This window comes from Urocitellus parryii, chromosome 11 (assembly GCF_045843805.1).
Source record: "Urocitellus parryii isolate mUroPar1 chromosome 11, mUroPar1.hap1, whole genome shotgun sequence".
Lineage (NCBI taxonomy): Eukaryota > Metazoa > Chordata > Mammalia > Rodentia > Sciuridae > Urocitellus > Urocitellus parryii.
In genome coordinates this window covers 62,810,080-62,825,600 of record NC_135541.1, presented here as the reverse complement: position 1 = coordinate 62,825,600, position 15,521 = coordinate 62,810,080, and positions in this window count along the sequence as shown.

Below are 15,521 nucleotides of genomic sequence, written 5' to 3'. Positions count from 1 at the left end.
GTCTGCAGGTAGGCGGGACTGTGAACAGGAGCAGAGCTGGCCAAAAGCCTGCTGAGGGGCGGAACCGGCCCCTTCCCCAGTGCCTGCAAGCGAGGCGAACCGGCAAGCCACGGGCGGGCGGGTCAGGCCCAGCAACCAGCCAACGGACTGCAGCTACACGCGCCGGCGGGGAACGCTGACCGGACCCACTAGGACAGGTCCGGCGGCAGACAGCTGAGGGCTAGGCCCGTCCCCTCCCCCAGTGTCTGCAGGGAGGAGGGACTGTGAACAGCAGCAGAGCGAGCCCAAAGCCTGCTGAGGGGCGGAACCGGCCCCTCCCCCAGTGCCTGCAAGCGAGGCGAACCGGCAAGCCACGGGCGGGCGGGTCAGGCCCAGCAACCAGCCAAGGGACTGCAGCTACACGCGCCGGCGGGGAACGCTGACCGGACCCACTAGGACAGGTCCGGCGGCGGACGGCTGAGGGCTAGGCCCGTCCCCTCCCCCAGTGTCTGCAGGGAGGAGGGACTGTGAAGAGCAGCAGAGCGAGCCCAAAGCCTGCTGAGGGGCGGAACCGGCCCCTCCCCCAGTGCCTGCAAGCGAGGCGAACCGGCAAGCCACGGGCGGGCGGGTCAGGCCCAGCAACCAGCCAAGGGACTGCAGCTACACGCGCCGGCGGGGAACGCTGACCGGACCCACTAGGACAGGTCCGGCGGCGGACGGCTGAGGGCTAGGCCTGTCCCCTCCCCCAGTGTCTGCAGGTAGGCGGGACTGTGAAGAGGAGCAGAGCTGGCCCAAAGCCTGCTGAGGGGCGGAACCGGCCCCTCCCCCAGTGCCTGCAAGCAAGGCGAACCTGCAACCCATCGGGAGGTTAGGCCCAGCAACCTATGGAGTGACACAGGTGCCCCTGGCGCCTGCTGGGTAGGTGGACCTTTGACCGACCAGCAAAGCAGACCTAGGGCCTGCCAGCATGGTAGACGGATCACACTAATTGGAGGAGGATCACAGCCACTACCTGCCCTGCAAGGGTGATTTTTCAACTATACAAGAGCAATATAAATAAATAGAGGGGGAAAATATCAAAGACACAACAATTTCACCAAGCAGAAAGAAACGCCAGCAGCATGAAACGACAAGGAAAGAAAGGACCACAGGCAATGCAGGTCAACTCAACTTTAGAAGAGGTAATAGCTGCAACAGATGGAATGTCAGATAGAGAGCACAGGACATACATGCTTCAGATGATCTGGAGTCTCAAGGAAGACATGAGACAGCAAAATCAGACAATGAAAGATCACATTGACAAACAAATCCAGGAAGTTAAAGATCAATTTCACAGGGAGATAGAGGTAATAAAAAACAAACAAATAGAAATACTAGGAATGCAGGAAACAATAAACCAACTTAAAAACTCAATTGAGAATACTACCAGCAGAGTGGATCACTTAGAAGATAGAACATCAGACAATGAAGACAGAGTATTTCAACTTGAAAAGAACATAGATAGCTCAGCAAGTCTACTAAGAAACCATGAGCAGAACATTCAAGAGCTATGGGATAATATCAAAAGACCTAACTTAAGAGTCATTGGGATACAGGAAGGCACAGAGCTCCAAACCAAAGGATTAAGCAATCTATTCAGTGAAATAATACAAGAAAACTTCCCAGACTTGAAGAATGAGACAGAATCCCAAATCCTAGAAGCCTACAGGACGCCGAATGTGCAAAATCATAAGAGATCCACACCAAGACACATTATAATGAAGATGTCCAACATACAGAACAAGGAGAGAATTTTAAAAGCTACAAGGGAAAGGAAGCAGATTACATTTAGGGGTAAACCAATCAGAATAACAGCTGATCTCTCAACACAGACTCTAAAAGCTAGAAGATCCTGGAATAACATATTTCAAACGCTTAAAGAAAATGGATTCCAACCAAGAATCTTGTATCCGGCGAAATTAAGCTTCAGGTTAGAAGATGAAATTAAAACCTTCCACAATAAACAAAAGTTAAAAGAATTCGCAGCTAGAAAACCATCTCTTCAAAAAATCCTTGGCAAAACATTACAGGAAGAGGAAATGGAAAATAACATTGATAACCAACAATGGGAGGTAGGACAGTAAAGGGGGGAAAGTAGTCAAAGAGGATAACAAATCAGGTTTAGTAACATCAATAAACAAATATGGATAGAAGAACAAACCATATCTCAATAATAACCCTAAATGTTAATGGCTTAAACTCACCAATTAAGAGACACAGGCTAGTAGAATGGATCAAAAAACAAGACCCAATAATATGCTGTCTACAGGAGACGCATTTGATAGGAAAAGATGTACATAGACTGAAGGTGAAAGGTTGGGAAAAATCATATCACTCATATGGACCACGGAAACAAGCAGGAGTGTCCATACTCATATCTAATAAAATAGATTTCAAGCCAAAGCTAATCAAAAGGGATAAAGAAGGACACTTCATACTGCTCAAGGGAACCATACACCAACAAGACATAACAATCATAAATATATATGCCCCAAATAACGGAGCAGCCATGTTCATCAAGCAAACTCTTCTCAAGTTCAAGAGTCTAATAGACCACCATACAGTAATCATGGGAGACTTCAACACACCTCTCTCACCACTGGACAGATCTTCCAAAAAAAGTTAAATAAGGAAACCATAGAACTCAACAACACAATTAATAACCTAGACTTAATTGACATATTTAGACTATACCACCCAACATCAAGTAGCTACACTTTTTTCTCAGCAGCACATGGAACCTTCTCAAAAATAGACCATATACTATGTCACAGGGCAACTCTTAGACAATACAAAGAGGTAGAGATAATACCATGCATCTTGTCTGATCATAATGGAATGAAACTGAAAATCAATGATAAAAGAAGAAAGGAAAAATCAAACATCACCTGGAGAATGAACAATAGGTTGCTGAGTGATCAATGGGTTTTAGAAGACATCAAGGAGGAAATTAAAAAATTCCTAGAGTTAAATGAAAACACAGACACAACATATCAGAATCTATGGGACACATTGAAAGCAGTTCTAAGAGGAAAATTCATTGCTTGGAGTTCATTCCTCAAAAACAGAAAAAACCAACAAATAAATGATCTCATACTTCATCTCAAAATCCTAGAAAAAGAAGAGCAAAACAACAGCAAAAGAAGTAGAAGGCAAGAAATAATTAAAATCAGAGCTGAAATTAATGAAATTGAAACAAAAGAAACAATTGAAAAAATTGAAAAAACTAAAAGCTGGTTCTTTGAAAAAATAAATAAAATTGACAGACCCTTAGCCATGCTAACGAAGAGAAGAAGAGAGAGAACCCAAATTACTAGCATACGGGATGAAAAAGGCAATATCACAACAGACACTTTAGAAATACAGAAGATAATCAGAAATTACTTTGAATCCTTATACTCCAATAAAATAGAAGATAGTGAAGGCATAGATAAATTCCTTGAGTCTTATGATCTGCCCAGATTGAGCCAGGAGGATATAGACAACCTAAACAGACCAATAACAATAGAGGAAATAGAAGAAACCATCAAAAGACTACCAACTAAGAAAAGCCCAGGACCGGATGGATATACAGCAGAGTTTTACAAAACCTTTAAAGAGGAACTAACACCAATACTTTTCAAGCTATTTCAGGAAATAGAAAAAGAGGGAGAACTTCCAAATTCGTTCTACGAGGCCAACATCACCCTGAATCCGAAATCAGACAAAGACACTTCAAAGAAAGAAAACTACAGACCAATATCTCTAATGAACCTTGATGCAAAAATCCTCAATAAAATTCTGGCGAATCGGATTCAAATACATATCAAAAAAATTATACACCATGATCAAGTAGGATTCATCCCTGGTATGCAAGGTTGGTTCAATATACGGAAATCAATAAATGTTATCCACCACATCAATAGACTTAAAAATAAGAACCATATGATCATATCGATAGATGCAGAAAAAGCTTTCGACAAAGTACAGCATCCCTTTATGTTCAAAACTCTAGAAAAATTAGGGATAACTGGATCATACCTCAACATTGTAAAAGCAATCTATGATAAGCCACAGGCCAGCATCATTTTGAATGGAGAAAAATTGAAGGCATTCCCTCTAAGATCTGGTACAAGACAGGGATGCCCTCTCTCACCACTTCTGTTCAACATAGTCCTCGAAACACTGGCCAGAGCAATTAGACAGTCAAAAGAAATTAAAGGCATAAAAATAGGAAAAGAAGAACTTAAAAATTATCACTATTTGCAGATGATATGATTCTATACCTAGCAGAGTCTACAAAGAAGGGTCTACAAAGAAGCTATTAGAGCTAATAAATGAATTCAGCAAAGTGGCAGGATATAAGATCAACACGCATAAATCAAAGGCATTCCTGTATATCAGCGACAAATCCTCTGAAACGGAAATGAGGACAACTACTCCATTCACAATATCCCCCCAAAAAATAAAATACTTGGGAATCAACCTAACAAGAGAGGTGAAAGATTTATACAATGAAAATTACAGAACCCTAAAGAAAGACATAGAAGAAGACCTTAGAAGATGGAAAAATATACCCTGCTCATGGATAGGCAGAACTAACATCATCAAAATGGCGATATTACCAAAAGTCCTATATAAGTTCAATGCAATGCCAATCAAAATCCCAACAGCATATCTTGTAGAAATCGATAAAAGAATCATGAAATTCATATGGAACAATAAAAGACCCAGAATAGCAAAAACAATACTAAGCAGGAAGTGTGAATCAGGCGGTATAGCGATACCAGACTTCAAACTATACTACAGAGCAATAGTAACAAAAACAGCATGGTACTGGTACCAAAACAGGCGGGTGGACCAATGGTACAGAATAGAGGACACAGTAACCAATCCACAAAACTACAACTATCTTATTTTTGATAAAGGGGCTAAAAGCATGCAATGGAGGAAGGATAGCATCTTCAACAAATGGTGCTGGGAAAACTGGAAATCCATTTGCACCAAAATGAATCTGAATCCCTATCTCTCGCCGTGCACAAAAGTTAACTCAAAATGGATCAAGGAGCTTGATATTAAATCAGAGACATGGCATCTGATAGAAGAAAAAGTTGGTTATGATCTACATGCTGTGGGATCGGGCTCCAAATTCCTCAATAGGACACCCATAGCGCTAGAGTTAACGAATAGAATCAACAAATGGGACTTACTCAAACTAAAAAGTTTTTTCTCAGCAAAAGAAACAATAAGAGAGATAAACAGGGAGCCTACATCCTGGGAACAAATCTTTACTCCACACACTTCAGATAGAGCCCTAATAACCAGAATATACAAAGAACTCAAAAAATTAGACAATAAGATAACAAATAACCCAATCAATAAATGGGCCAAGGACCTGAACAGACACTTCTCAGAGGAGGACTTACAATCAATCAACAAGTACATGAAAAAATGCTCACCATCGCTAGCAGTCAGAGAAATGCAAATCAAAACTACCCTAAGATACCATCTCACTCCAGTAAGACTGGCAGCCATTAGGAAGTCAAACAACAATAAGTGCTGGAGAAGATGCGGGGAAAAGGGCACTCTTGTTCACTGCTGGTGGGACTGCAAATTGGTGCAGCCAATTTGGAAGGCAGTATGGAGATTTCTTGGAAAGCTGGGAATGGAACCACCATTCGACCCAGCTATTCCCCTTCTGGGTCTATTCCCTAAAGCCCTAACAAGAGCATGCTACAGGGACACTGCTACATCGATGTTCATAGCAGCTCAATTCACGATAGCAAGACTGTGGAACCAGCCTAGATGCCCTTCAATAGATGAATGGATAAAAAAAATGTGGCATTTATATACTATGGAGTATTACTCTGCATTAAAAAATGACAAAATCATAGAATTTGGAGGGAAATGGATGGCATTAGAGCAGATTATGCTAAGTGAAGCTAGTCAATCTTTAAAAAACAAATTCCAAATGACTCCTTTGATATAAGGGGAGTAAACAAGGACAGGGTAGGGACGAAGAGCTTGAGAAGAAGATTTACATTAAACAGGGATGAGAGGTGGGAGGGAAAGGGAGTGAGAAGGGAAAGTGCATGGAAATGGAAGGCGATCCTCAGGGTTATAAAAAATGTCATATAAGAGGAAAGGAGGGGTAAGACAAGATAATACAAATGGAAGAAATGATTTACAGTAGAAGGGGTAGAGAGAGAAAAGGGGAGGGGAGGGGAGGGGAGGGGAGGGGGGATAGTAGAGAATAGGACAATCAGCAGAATACATCAGACACTAGAAAGGCAATATGTCAATCAATGGAAGGGAAACTGATGTGATACAGCAATTTGTATACGGGGTAAAAGCGGGAGTTCATAATCCATGTGAATTAACCATGTAATATGATGTATTAAGAACTATGTAATGTTATGAACGACCAATAAAAAAAAAATAAGTTAGTGAATAAATGAAACTTTATGTATAGAGTTTTTGTTGGTTGAGGAACAGAGTCTTATGAGCATCCTTCAGGTGAAATGACAAAAGTTCTTCCTTTCAGTCTTTTTTTTTTTTTTTTGTCCTGTGTAATATAGTTCAGAGCAATTCTGAAAAGGTAGTTAGTAACATTGGTCTCTCTTCTTTAATAAATGATGTCATTTCTGAGTAAAATAATTCAGTTTCCCTCAGCTGTTGTGATATTGACCATCCAATTGTATGTCTCACCTTGGATAGAAGCTTGCATTCAGGTTTCAACATAAAGTATGGAGTCTGCTTTAAAGGAAATAAGAAAAAAGTTAGTCTGATCCAAATATGAGTTTACATGGTGTTATGGCTTAGATGCTGGGTGTCCACCAAAAACTCATGTATGAGGCAATGCAAGAATGTTTTGAGGTAAACACCTTTAGAGATTGGATTATGAGGGTTTTATCCCAATGAATGAATTAATCTGCTGACAAGGATTAAGCAAGTGGTAACTATAAACTGGTGGGTGTGGCTGGAAGATATGGGCAACTGGAGGTCTGCCTTTGGTGTATATATTTGATGAGCTGAGCTTAGTCTCTCTCTGCTTCCTTGTGTGATGTCTTGAGCTACTTTCCTCCAGAACACACCTTCTCCATGATGTTCAGCCTTCCCTCTTGCCCCAAAGAATGGAGCTGACTCTCTATGGACTGAGCTCTCTGAAACAGTGATCCCCCAAATAAACTTTTCCTCCTCTATGTTGTTCTTGTCAGGTCTTTTGGTCACAGCAGTGAAAAAAGCTGACAAAATACATGACCTGGGAACATAAATTTAAGCTATTCAGAAAGGCATGTTCTGCCATGGACCAGGTTATATGAATGTTTATAACCAGAGAACAACAACAACAAAAAGTCGTGAATCAATACATTTAAGAAATACATTGATAGGACATCAGACAGGAGGCTTCAGAGTGGGAAAATTCATTTGTTTCAGATGCTCTCTTAGTATTCATAATTTTAGGGTCGGTAGAGGCTTGAGGTTAGCAGAACTATACAAACTAATTATCAAACAAATTTTGACCTTGGAGACTTAGCATAAAAAAGGACATGGTCATAATTATTTCTGGAGAACTGGAAGACAAAATTAAAGAAGGATATTGAAAACAAATAGTATTTCTAGAAACATGAGGAAAATAATGAAAAGTAAATAGTTGTAACTTTCCCAATCCAACTGATGTATATTTTTATGCCTATCTAGGTTTTACAAGTCTAAGAAAAAAATTAGTCTGGTAAAGATGAGAAGTTGTTATTATGGGGTCTCATGATAATTGGATAATTGGAGAAAATGCAACAGAAGAGGTAATGGGGGAGATATTCCAAAGGAAGAAGAAATAAAGTTAAGAGGCTGGAATCAATATAATAATGTAGAAAAAAACATGAAAATTCATTGAACTAGGGAACAACTATGTCTCAGTTCCTTTTGTGCGTTGCACAACCAACAACAAAAACATTTTGGCAAATATGTTCATCCTGAGCATCCAATCCCTTACTGTCTAAATTACTTCTTTCTTCAATATGGCTCAAACAGAAAGACTATCTAAGGCAGAGAACAATATTTTATTCCTTCTATGTACTATAGAGACATCATCTTTTCCACTGCTTTGAGGAAGAGAGAGAAAAAGAGATAATTGAATAAAAGAGATTACAAAAAAATTTGTATATTGTGTACATGTTAATCACATCCTATATGGAGCGAATCAGGTGATAGAAAGATGGATAGCAAATACCTTTTATTATACTTTTGTTGATCTAAAAGAGTTGGACAGATTTAACATAGTAACCAACAGGATAATTGATTCATTGAAGGTATTGTGCAGGAGAATTTTATAAACTTGGTTTAAACATTTAGAATTCCTTAGAAATAATGTTTTTTCAAGATAGCCATGGGAAAGAAATAGGAATCACTTCCCCTCTCTGTCTCTCTCTTTCTTTCTTTCCTCGTTTCCTGCCTTTGAAACATTTTTTTAAATTATTATTAAACATTGTTGCTTCTGATAGCTACACTCTGTGCCCTTTCCTGAAAGAAAATAGGCCTGGTAAGTGATAAATCTTCAAATAAGAAGAGAAAACTGTAAGATCCAGCATCACAGGTAAGAACAGTAGTCTATTATCTTGGCAAAGAAAAATAGATTTATTTTAGTTACAAATTCCAGATGATCTCTCAAATGTCACGCTAATGACTCCATGCTTACTCACCCATCAGAAAAATACACCCCATACTTAGAACCCTTCAAGGCTACATTAGATCTTCACTCTTCTGAAAGTCACCTGTAATTATTCACTCACCCACCTCACAGGGGTACTGGATGGAATGACTAATGTATCATGGATAACTACTTTAAATGGTACATATTAAAAGAATCACATCTTGTTTTCCTTTATGGAAAGTCATTGAAAAGGTAGTATAATGAAATAGTCTTTTAGAAGAAAAAAATAAAAACTGTCTGAATAGATGAGAGATTATTTTAAAACCAAGGTCACCAAGAAAGGGTGGCAGCTGCTATAAAGCTGTGGCCCCCAATGGTATCTTAACAAATATTCTCAACATACTTTACATCACATCACTGTTGCCATCTGTACACAACACCATTTTTTGGTGAGAAGTGAGTGTGATAAGATGTAGCTCTTGAGACTATTATAATTTTATTTTAAATGGATGTGCTTTAGTACCTCAGCCTTTAGTACAAAATGCTACTGTATTTTAAGATAGTCACCTATTTGAAAAGTGAAACAAATCTTGAAGTAACAGGTTCAATGTGCATTGTTTCTTTTTGGTAGGCTCCATGAAAACAGATCCCTGATACCCCATTTATTTTCTGCATTTAAGGAAACAAATGTAGCTTAAACCCAGAGAGACACACACATTTCAAATTGCTCATACTCATTCTTAGAAGTTAATAGGAAAGAGTATTTATGTAAATTAAGAATAATATTCTCTGCAGCTTCTATGGTGCAGACATGCTATAAGCTCAGAATTAATTAAATATGAAGTGAATATATTCTGGATCACAGTGTGATAAGGTTCATATGGAACAAGAATAAGAAGGAAGAAAACTTATTCCAAAGGATTAGTATGTCTTCGGGAAGGAAGAAAGCTTATGGTACCCAAATTTCCCAGCTGAACATAAAATCTACTTAAAGAGTTCACATTTTGCCAAACTTTGATCCAACCTAGTGTGATAATAATTTTTAGGTGTCAAGTTGATTGGATGAAGGAATACCTAGAGAGCTAATAAATCATTAATTCTGGGTGTATTAGTGAGAAAGCTTGCAGAGAAGATTAACATGTGTGTCAGTGGACTGCATGGGAAAGATCTGCACTCAATGTGAGTGGGCATTATACAGTTGGCAAGGGGCCCAGATTTAACAAAATGGCAGAAAAGGGGAAAATTTTTTCTCCACCTGGAATTGAGAAATGCTTCTCATGCTTTGAGCATCAGAATTTCAGCGGTCCAGACTTTGTACTCTGAGACTTACACCAACTGCACCCAACTTCTCAGGCATTCAGCCTCAGATTGAGAATTACATCATTTACTCTCCTGGCTCTGAGACTTTTGGACTTGGGAAAAATCCTGCCCTTTATCCCATGTTCTTCAGCTTGCTGACAGCCTGTTAGAATGGCTCAGTATCCATAATCACATGAACCAATGCTTTTAATACATCCCTCTCCTGTGTATGACCATGTATCTATCATCTTTGTATCTACCTATCATGTATGTCCTGTTGTTTCTGGATCTCTAGAGAGCTATAACTAATACAATCTAATTAAGAAGCTCTACCAACAAGCGGTGCTGGATGGCAGGAATTATCTAATGAGTTAAAGTGGTAAATTAATCAAAGTATGTTATGTGCATGTATAAATATGCCACAATGAAAACCATTTTTTGTATAATTATTATGCGTTGATAAATATAGGAACCAGAAGAAGAAAAATAAATAGAAACAAAACCTAGGAAAAATTCAAGTGGTTGGGAGAAAGTAGAAGTATAGTGCTAATTAATAGATGTACAAAAGTCTAATAGGCAAAACATCCACCCCCAAATTTGTCCATGATCTAACTCTTGAAATGTGAGTACCTTAAATTTCACACCAAAAGGAACTTTACAGCAGTAATTAAATAAGGCAGTTGCTTTAGATTATGAGGCTAGATGAAACTGTATGAGCTGTTAAGAGCAGAGAATTCTCTCCTAGCTCAGAAGATGTACATCAGAAAGGGAAATCAGAAAGATTGGAATCACAGGAATTTCTGATTGCCAATTTAAAAATGGAGGGGATAACAAGATTTAAATGCAGGCTTTTATGGAGCTGAGAGCCTCCTGGCTGACCAGCCCCATGAAAATAGGACTTGGGGCCTATAATAGCAAGGCACTGAGTTCTTCCAACAATTAAATGAGATTGGAAGTGAATTTCCCCCCACTAACACCAAATGAAAGCAAGGTGACAGTTGAATTTGGCCTGTAGACCCTAAGTAGATGAACCAGCCAAGTCCATTACTTGGACTTCTGACTTACAGAACTGTGAGATAAGAAGCTTGTGCTGTTCTAGGCCACTAAGCTTATGACAATTTGTTACAACAGTAGTAGAAAACAAGTACAAGATTATCATTGTTATACCTGATGAAATATTTACTTTGCAAACTAAACAATATCAGTTTTGTTCTCAGAAATCAGCTCATATTTGGACCTAGGGATACCTTTCCACTGAGCATACCTTTTTGAAAGTCTCCATATTGGCTCCTGGTGAAAATACAAGTGCTAAAAAGAAACTGCCCATGCCATCAAGGGGATAAGCAAGGGAGAGGCCAAGAAACACATGACACATACCCATCATGGTAATAAAAGCTATTAGTAGAGGTTCAAACAAAATGAGGAAAGGACAATGGGCAGAGATGACTCCCTGAGGAAGTTTTATTTGACAGGGCTGTTAATAGAGTTGAGTCCAATGGGAAGAGTGTCTTGAGATTTTTGGTTTTGCCACCCTATCTAGACACTCTTACATATGATAGAATACCTCCATGTGCAGCTCTTTCTGTACCACTGTGATGCTCAGGAGCCAAGAGGGTACAAGTAAATTCAGTGGTTTCCAGAAATGTGATTGGGACTATTCTAACATGTGTAGCCTCAGAGTTTTGGTTACCAAGAAATTTCAAATCAAATTTGCAGCTCCCTCTGGCAATGGGAAGTTTCAGATTCTTTGACATGATTCAGAAATGTAATTTAAAGTTCTTAGAAAGAGAAGTTTCAAATCCTCCTTATTTTTTTCAGAATCAACCCTGGATTTAAAAAATGTGAAGGTGTCCTATTCCTGTTCCAAAATTATGAAACCAGAACTATGGGTGATACAGGAGCATACATATTTTTCTATACTCCTCAAGTGAATGAACTTTATATTTTTTTGAGCTCCAGCAAGAATATTGGTTGCACAGCCAAGTTTTGGAAGAAGGCAGCATTGAATTCAAAGTGTAGTTTGACAAAAAACCTGAAATCCATATACACTTTGTTTGTCTGAGTTACATATACACTCTGTTTGTCATACAATGAATAGCCCAGGAAAAGACAGGGTTGCCATTTTTTTTTATGAGTTTATTCCTGTGCTCTTGTGATAAACTCACCTGCACATGTGGTTGGCAGAGGAGCTAAGTGAGGAGCTGCAAAAACTCCTCACAGAAAGTTCTGGTTTCTCTTCAACATTAAGAAAAATGAATGCTAGAAGTCCAAAGTTTCAACTTAGGAAGAGATTCTCATAAATGTTGCCTCAATAGAAAAATGTAAAGTTAATAATAACATTAGTTTATGAAAATATTCAATAAATTATTAGCTATAAAACTGAGTATGAATGTTTGTCAGAAAAATGGAGCATGTTGAGTATTCATCTTTCTTATAAAATATAAATCATTTTCTCCTGGTTCTGTCCATAAAACAGCTTTGAAGAATTGCTATTTGTTTGTGATATAAAGGTAGAATTAACACTCCTTAAACAACAACTACTGAAAATGATTATCTAGAAAATTACAGTTGATGATTTCAGGTATTTGTACTCAGTTTAACTGTATTGGCATCATTTATGTAAAAATTATTTTCTACAAATTAAAGAACATGTCAAAAACAAAGTAAACACTAGTTTTATAAGGAACTTACTAGGTAAATATTGAGAGGGACATAATAACTTGTATATACACCTGGTGATTGTTTATGAAAACATGTAGAAACTTTAACAGAGATTTATGTCAAAGGAACAATATTTTTGATGGTAAAAAAAGAAAAAATCCAATCAAGTGGGATATTTCATTTATTTTATTTTATTTTTTAGTTAGAGGTGGACACAATATCTTTATTTTATTTTTATGTGGTGCTGAGGATGGAACCCAGCACCTCACGAATGCTAGGTGAGTGCTCTACCTCTGAGCCACAACCCCAGCCCTCAAGTAGGATATTTCTTATGATTCATTGTCAACTGATATCAATTATTATTGATATCAATTCCTGATATAGAAAATTTTGGTCTCTTGGTAAGAGAAAGGATTAGTATCAAGGATGGGTACTGAGGATCCTTTCAAAATACTTTTAATGTTATATAAAATGTAATAGAAATGTATTTGTATTAGAAAATGAAAGATAATAATATTCCCATAATATAAAATATAGAATATGAAGATAGACATTTTGCCTGGTAAAAGCATGTGTAATAATAACTTCAGTAATAATACCCAAGGACAGGTTATAAAAAACTCAAATTATGGTAGGATTGAGGGAGATAGACTGGAAAAAATTCCGTCAAGGTAATTAAATGGACAAAGAACAATTCAAATGATAAAATAAGTTCAAGAGAGTTTTTTTCAAGGAGTGTTCTACTAGATATCTGGGTAGTTAAATATACCCAATTTGTTGATCTCAAAGCGGTAAAGATGAGTCTCCTCAGTTGTGAGAATGAATAAGGCTGTGAGCCAATCACTTTATTAGGGAGTTTCAAAACTTTTCATGTTGAAACAGTAGTTTCTGAAATCTCCACAACAAAAATGTTCTCAAAAAGATAAAAAAAAAAGGGGGACTAGGGATGTGACTCAAGTGGTAGCATGCTTGCCTGGCATGCGAACAATCGGAAAATTGTTTGATTCTCAGCACCACATAAAAATAAAAAAATAAATATATTGTGTCCACCTAAAAATAAAAAAATAAAATAAAATATTTAAAAAATAAATAAAAAGAATCTATTGTTTTATAGCAGGATCTTTTGAGAAGAGATGACTTTTCAACAGTTAAAGTTACAATTGGAAGCAATTATACATTAAAAATCAAAGTAAAAGCCAGGCATGATGGCACATGTCTATAACCCTAGTGGCTCAGGAAGCTGAAGTAGGAGGGTTACAAATTGAAAGCCAGACTCAAAAACTTAGCAAGGCCCTAAGCAACTTAGTAAGACCCTATCTCAAAATCAAAAATAAAAAATGGCTGAGCATGTGGCTCAGAGGTGAAGCACCCTAGGTTCAATCCTCAGTATAAAAAAAAATAAATAAAGTACACAAATATAACACGGTGAGAAATTTTTCTAACATCTGAATTTTAATGTATATTACAATTAATGGGTTTCTTTTCTAAGATTTAATATTTCTGATAATGTTTATACTTTTATCAGATAATATAAGCAAAAACAATTTTTTTGTTATTGAAAATCTCAGAGAATGGAAAATATTATTTTAGATCCAAGTAATAAAGAGTCACTATCTTAAGTGTCTCATTACTTAATGGTAAAGGTTTTGACAAGGTTTAATTACTCTGAAAATGATGAGAAGAAACAATATTTTTGTGCACAAAATCATAACAAAGATGCATATTTTTAAAAAATACTGATATTAGGAGGTGAGGAATAAAACAGCCAAACACATCTTTTAAATACGTCTTGATATCTGGTTAATTTCTATAGAACAAATGCATTCTGTCAGCATCAAACACTTTTTGAAAGGTTTCTTAATTTTAATATACTTATTTTAAAAGGTGTATTATAATACAGTAAGCTGTAGTAAACTAAGCTTTTAAATAACACTCTACATTTTTAGCTGACTTTTTACCATATAGTCTTAAATTAGTCTAACTCATTAATAACAAAGCAATAATTATCTTCCCAATTTGAGACATGAAATTCTGAAAAGTATTTAAAGACAATAGATGAAAATGCCTTCAGATAAAGTAGATACGGAAATAAGCTAAAATCACAGTGTGGTTCAGTTATTTTGTAGGAGGGTAAAAAGCTTAAATGTGCTCCATCTAGTATCAATTGCACATTCATCTTGGAAACTAAGTGTTCTGCCAGGAGAGCTGGCACTCACATTCACAAAAGAGACACAATTTTTGCTTTGCTTCAGCACACTTACTTTGAAAATGTACACTAGAAGAGGTACAGCAATTCCACTCAGTAAGAGGCTACATGTGCTCCAATAAATCAAATACTTGGTGGGAAGCTTAGTTTGAATATGTTAACCTTGAGAAATAACAAGTCATGGAGGCCTTGAGAAAATATCTAAAAATAAAAGGCAAGAAGCAAATATAATTTCCTCTTTTATTTTAAGCTCTGAAGTCCGTATCTATCAAATGCTAAAACAGCATTCTTTAAAATGTCCAAATGAAAAAGCAAATTGTTTCTACCTCATTTGCCATTCTGTTGTAAAATACAACCTCATGTACTTAACTTATCAAGTTCATTTTTATATCATTCCTAAATATATTTTCCTCTGATAATGTTTATATTTTTATCAGTTTAATATAAGCAAAAACAATTTTTTTATGTTATTGAGAATCTCAGAGAATGGAAATAAGGAATATTTTACCTAAATAAGGTAAAAATACTGAATGAAATAGTTTGCCATCTTCCAGAATTACCTATAGACCTTGTAAAATTCATCAGGAAGCTCTATAATTTGAGAAATATTAAATTGATTCTCATACAATTAAACAATAACCTTCTTATCTAGTGTCTACAGTTGGAGGACATTGGTTCATAAGAGCATTGTTTCTGGAGTTTTATTGT